General features: G+C 46.8%; 1 long non-coding RNA gene across 1 annotated transcript; it reads left to right on the top strand.

The window, feature by feature from the left end:
- Nucleotides 1-3,236, top strand: LOC143435048 (uncharacterized). Its single transcript, XR_013105016.1, has 3 exons — nt 1-50; nt 1,973-2,247; nt 2,341-3,236. It is a non-coding gene; the product is annotated as an uncharacterized LOC143435048 (long non-coding RNA).
- Nucleotides 3,237-6,596: the final 3,360 nt, after the last annotated feature.

The following is a 6,596-nucleotide window of genomic DNA, read 5'->3' as shown; positions in this document are numbered from 1 at the left end:
ACAGGAAGTAGCTGGCCTTTGGAACCACCTTGGAAAGTGTTGCTAAAGAGGTATCTGTGAAGCTTTGACTGTGGGCTGAGGGCTAAAGCCAAAATAGGAAAAAGTCACAGAGAGTTGTAGGGTGGGATGCCCAAAGAGACTGAAAAGAGCTTGGAATGCTTAAGTACCCAGAGAGGCTAGGTTTCTAAAGGAGGGAATGTGAGCCTATGGTGGCTGGGAGGGAAAGGCAGAGATGCTTATGTCCCTTCAGAGAGGTGTGGCTATAGACTCTTGACTTTTTTTTTTTTTTTTTTTTTTTTTTTTTGGTTTTTCGAGACAGGGTTTCTCTGTGTAGCCCTGGCTGTCCTGGAACTCACTCTGTAGACCAGGCTGGCCTCAAACTCAGAAATCCGCCTGCCTCTGCCTCCCAAGTGCTGGGATTAAAGGCTTGCGCCACCACCTCCCGGTGACTCTTGACTTCTTAAAGAATGAAAACTGATTCATTGCCGGGTGGTAGAACACTTCTTTCTTTAGAAGGCAGAGATAGGTGGAGCTTTACCTTTGAAGCCACCCTGGTTCTGGAGCTACATAAAGAGACCCTGACTCAACAACAAAACAGTAAGAAACAAAACAATAAGAGAGAGAAGAGGAGGGAGGGAGGGAGGGAGGGAGGGAGGGAGGGAGGGAGGGAGGGAGGGAGGGAAGGAAGAAGGAGGAAAGGAGAGAGAGAGAGAGAGAGAGAGAGAGAGAGAGAGAGAGAGAGCGATATCTGGTTCAGGGCACACCTGAAATTCAGCCCTCCGGATACTCACATAGGAGGATCACAGGTTCAAGGCCAAGTTGACTTAAAAAACAAAAACAGAGAGAGTGGAGTGTGGTGACACAGCCCTTTAATCCCCACACTTGGGAGACGGAGGCAGATGGATCTCTGTGAGTTAGAGGCCAGTCTGGTCTATATAGCAAGTTCCAGGCCAACTAGAGCTGCTCAGTGAGACCCTGTCTCGAAACAAAAATAAAAACAAGGGGTCAAAACTAACAACTTTCTAGTTCTTTGAACTCTCAAATGTAAATAGGTAGAAAATACACCCGAGAGGCAGTTTGGGAAGAGGGTGGGTGGAGCTTCCTCCTGCATACATTCACCCCTGCCCTGCTCCTCCTCCTCCTCCTCCTCCTCCTCCTCCTCCTCCTCCTCCTCCTCGGTTCTCTCCCTGGGGTATTCAACAAGACTTTCCCACTCTTCCGTCCACCAGTGACTCTCACCAGCAGCGTGACAGCCAAGCCACCGGCCAGTCCCATCCCTCGCAACGTCCCAATATTTCTTGATAGACACATCTGTTGTCTTACGTGCAATAGGATTGTAATCACCTGTATTTAAAACTAATGGATTTGAAATAACCTGCAGGCTTCCACTTTAATGAGAGTTAGATTAATGAAAAAGGACCTTTTGCCTCAGATTGCATGACAACATTTTCAAATTACATTCCTGGAACAGAGAATTCACTTATTCAGAGTAATTGGATGCTGACTTGGGTTAATACGTACAATGTCCTTAAATGAAAATGTTCTATTGTAAGGGGAACTGTATGATACCTGAGGCTTTCTCAATAGGTTTGGTCGGACTCTCAGTTAATTATACTGCATGCTATTTTTTGAATGAATTCAAGCATGAATTCTACACGCTAGAGATCGGGATAATTATATTCAATTCTGCTTGGTGCCCCGCTGGAAGAATTGACCTTTGAGATAAAACGAGTCTCCTGAACAAGAAACCTGTAGAAAGTCGACACAAAGCAGCAGATGCAAGAGCAGAGAGAGTCTTGAGCTAGACGGGAGTGGGGGCGGGGAGGGAGGCTGGCCCAAGGAACAGTGGCATCAGCAAGATTGATTTTTTTGTCACAGGGAAAGTATTTCTGTTTTGCAGCTTGTTTTGAATCCTTCGTACATAAAGGTATAATTTAAAACCATTGATTTTACTAAGCTGTTTTCTCATCAGTAACATGGCGAAAAAGTAGCAGCAACGAAGAAGGAAGAGCCAACAGAAAGCAGTCCTGGGAGGATGCCTGGATGTGGGGCCCATGGAACAAGGCAGATACAGAGGCCAGCTCCGCTCTGTTCAACAGGCCAAGCTGCCTCTTTTGCTGGTGGCCGTGACTGATGCTGAGGGGGGCAGAGAGGACAGACTAAGTCTGAAGCTCGACTCTTCCGCTTCCTGGCTCTGAGGCCTTTAGCTAGGTAATCATGTGCCTCAGTTTCCTCTTCTGCTAACAGGTATGGGCAACAAACGATGAGAGGATTAAGCAGAAGCACTTTGCCCAGTGCAGTGTTGGGCGCTATTTATTAATGGTGGTCTCTCTGTTCTAGCATGATGATTCATCAACGGGACTGAAGCCCTTAGAAGAGGAGCAAGTACCCAGCTTCAGGGAGGAAGGCAGGGCCTGTGCTGTGTATCCTGAGGCTGACATTCTCTGAAACTAGAACCACTGGACAGGCAAGATAGCAGCCCTGGCTTTGGAGTCTGCGACTGGCCAGCCATGGTGGAAGCAAACTATGCTTCTGGGGAAGCGAGATTTCCATTCCATGGCTTTTAGAAAGGCAGGGGACAGGGTCTTAGACCTATCTCCTTCTTCAGGGAGCATGGACTTTAGTTCTTTTACTTGTGTGACCAGCCATGCACCCCTGCAATTGACATCCTATGGTATCTTTGAGCCAAAAAGAAGCACCACTGTGGGGCTTCCAGAGTGAGCCTCTAAGGGTTTCAGGATCTCAGACAGTAATGCTGGTCTGCATACCCATGGGTCCTCCACCAAGTCTCTCTTTAACTGTGATTTTCCCTCAGTCCATACTCAGCCTTTGTGCAGTACTGCAGGCAGTCCCCAGACATCAGCCTATGCCCCTGCTGCTGCTCCAACAGCTGCTGCCCTGGCCTGCTGAGCGCTCCTGGTATGAGGCACAAGATTCGAGTCGGAAGGAGACTGGGATATGGAAATTTGGTAGAATTACTGGAAATAGGCTCTTGTTCTCTCTGATGAACATGGAGTTTAGAAAACTCAAACCCATAGCTACCAGGCTATGGCCCATGTGTCAGACCAGCCAAAAAATGGAGCCAACAAAAGGAAAGATTGCTTAAAAACATGGGGGTGGGGGGGGGGAAAAATCCCAGATCCAATAACCAAGTTTGGAGTTCCTGGATCTAGCCATGCCTGAAATTATCCCTAACAGTGACATTTCAGTTTAATGAACCATACACCACCCTTTCTTCTTCTTCTTCTTCTTCTTCTTCTTCTTCTTCTTCTTCTTCTTCTTCTTCTTCTTCTTCTTCTTCTTCTTCTTCTTCTTCTTCTCCTCCTCCTCCTCCTCCTCCTCCTTTTCTTCCTCCTCCTCCTTCTCCTTCTCCTTCTCCTCCTCCTCCTTCTCCTCCTCCTCCTCTTCCCCCTCCCCTTCCTCCTCCTCCTCCCCCTTCCCCTTCCTCCTTCTTCTCTTCCTTCTCCTCCTCTTCCTCCTCTTCTTCTTCCTCCTCCTCCTCTTCTTCTTCCTCTTCCTCTACTTCCTCTTCCTCTTCTTCTTTTTCTTCTTTTTATTTAAAGGTTGTCTGGGTTATCCTGTCATCAGATGGAGAGTTCTCAGGAAAACATTTGCCATGAAGCTTTCTGCCAGGAGTTGACTACCCAGATCTAAGCAGAATGTCCGCCCAGTGTCATAACGTCTAAGCCTACCTGTCGTGTACTTGGTGCATTTGGGCTTGACAAGTAGGAAAAGGAAGACTCTTTCTAGTCTCTGTGTTGGGAATGAAAGACTCTGGAAACAGGTGGCCCTGTGCTTCCTGCTTCTCCTCCTTATGATCGATATTCCTCTACCTTTTCTTTAATATCTTTACTCTGGTTGTGTTTTTCTGAAGCTCTCTTGGCATGACTGCATCTGGCCTCTGACATCTGGCTGTTCTGGCAACATCAGTGGAGCTTTGACTCTGGCCCCGGGGGATGCCTTCCTTCATGGAAGCAAGTATGACAGTCGTCGTCTAAGCTATAAAGATAAGTCATGCTTCCCTCTTTGTCTTTCAGGACTTTGAAAATTGCCTTGAGATCTTCTGGACAACTCAGAAGAGTGACATCGTGGCCAAAGCCCAGATACTTTGCATTCTTGTCCCATGTCTGACCCACTTCTGATCTTGGGGATCACTTCCCTCACTTCTGTCTGACTCCTCCATCCTCCTTCTCCCCATCCCATCTCCCTCTCTTCGTCTTCTCTCCTACTTTATCTCTACATGTACTCGTGTGTTCTGAGACCTGAACTTGGAGCCACATGGATTCAAGTATTCAAGTGTTTGTTTGTTTGTTTGTTCATCTGTTTATTCATTCATGGAGCCTAGCACCTTGTGCGTGCTCAGGCTGCCCTTTCTTGAGCTTGACCTGCCCCATAGCACTAGCCTCTTCTCTTCATAAATGAGCATCTGGGCTTGGTCAGTCTAACATTTGTCTCCCTATACCCACATGTCTCTAGCTGATCAATGTAGTTGTTTTTACACAGCCTCTGAATCCTTCTCCATGCCAAGATAGACGATCACTAAGATTCACGTGTTTGGTCCATGATCAAAATACTTCTGGGCCAGGAAGGAGCACATTCTCAGTTGTAGTGTTGATGTCTTCATCTGAAGTCTTTTCCTTTTGCCCTCAGTTCCTGTGGTCCCTTTGTCTGGCCATGAAAAAGAGGCAGAGACATTGCATCCTGTCCACATCCAAAAGTGTCATGGCACATAGCAGCATAGAGAGGGGTGGTAACGCCCTTCATGGCAGAGTGGGCTGTTTCCATAGTTCCATGGAGATCTGGAGGCAGAAAGATGTCAGTGATTAATTCTATTATTGGTTGGTACAATTAGTCAACTTACGTAAAAGGACCCCCACTTGTGACTCAGTTTTTTTCCCTCTTTTCCTGATGGTTCCAGTCTCTTAGATTTGTACATTATCTGAGACTGATCTATCATTTATCTAGAGAATACCCTTGTCATTCGCTGCCTTTAATTAGCTTATGGATTTTAAATTATCTGCTACCATAAAATGTGATTTTATACTGCAGATTGCAAAGGTTTTCAGAAATTTAATATGCCACTTTTAATTGGTGAGAAGCACCCTAAAGGACTCACAGTGGTTTTTACTGCACTTGCGTTTAGGCGCAAGGGAGACAGATTAAGAATGGTTAGTAAGAGATGGGATGTGGGTCAGTGAGACTGGGGATGATTTATTCAGAATCAGGCAAATCAGGAGGGACAGCACCATAAATAAAACCATCAGAGAACGCTGTGCAGGCAGCGAGACCATGAAGCGGGAGATTGGGTATCTTCTGACTTTCATATTTCAGTCAGTCGTTTTGATGGGCTAACAGTGGGTTTACGACACACACTCCCAAGTTTGCTGTAATGACTAAGAATGGCCTATATTCCACTCTTCTGCCACATCCAACACAAACCCTCTGTATGTGCTCAGACATCCTTGGCCCTCTTGGTGCTGAGCTCAGTGGTACAGCTGGGCAAGCATTTATTTAGCAAAAGCAAACAGCCTTTTAATACCCTTAGACTATGGATATGGTCTACAATGAGGTTATGGACATAGTAAAGTGACTGAGACACTGGAAACAAGTCCAGAGGCTTCTACAGGCTTCCATGCACAAAAGAGCAAGTTGACAAAGTATGCCTGTGAGTGCCACAAGTCACTGCCTTCGAGAGAGGATGGTTGGGAAGAGTCAAAAGAAACGTTGGTGAGGCTTTGAGCTCTTCACACCCCAGGGACCCTTCTCTCAGAACCCAGGTCCTCATCACCAGGACTCCCTCACATCCCACAGCATACGCAGCTACTACCTCCGATCCTTTAGACCTAGATATTAAGGGGCCCCCTGAGAAGCCAATGTGGAACCATCCTCGACCCTCACAACCCTCCGGTTGTGGGTACATTCACGGCCGTCCATTTCACTCAGTAGATTTGACTGGGAGAATGTGATCATCTGGAATATTATCCTGGAGGAGAAGAAACAAGAGATCACTTTGTTGTCAGGGGTAGGAAAAGGATCTGAGCCTGGGAAGTCCAAGCTGGAGTTAAGAGCTAAGAAAAGAGAGGTGGGGGACATAATATTAAGAGAACGTTTCATGGGTCATTTGCCATGATCAGAGCTATAGTCAGTTCTAACCGCAATACTGTTCAGAGCATTTACTGTGTATCAGGTGCTGTGCTGGGCTCTTAGATATGAATGGTAATATTGGAGTCTATGTGTTTTATAGACAACCTAACTTGGCTTAGAGCCTGAGATGACTTATCCCTGACTTTGCTGCAGGTGGAATTGGGATGTACACCTCAGCCCACACCCTGCAAGGTCCCCTAAGACAGAAGGGATCCTGAGATGCTTGGTAGAAGCTGCAGGAGTTTCTTTATGACTCCTACTTAGACCGACCACATGCAGGGGCAGCTGGCCTCTGCCATATTAATTCTGGATGAACTGAACTCTTTCTTTAGGAAGCAGAGCACTGTTCTGGAGAACAAGGAGTAGAGGGGCCCAGCCTGCTTCAGGGAGCCTGAGGAACTGTGTTCCAGCTTTTCAGAATCACCCAACCCTACACCCCTTGAACACACCAG

Source organism: Arvicanthis niloticus, chromosome 18 (genome assembly GCF_011762505.2).
Source record: "Arvicanthis niloticus isolate mArvNil1 chromosome 18, mArvNil1.pat.X, whole genome shotgun sequence".
NCBI lineage: Eukaryota > Metazoa > Chordata > Mammalia > Rodentia > Muridae > Arvicanthis > Arvicanthis niloticus.
The sequence above is the reverse complement of the archived record's forward strand: the minus strand, read 5'-3'. Positions and strand labels throughout refer to the sequence as shown.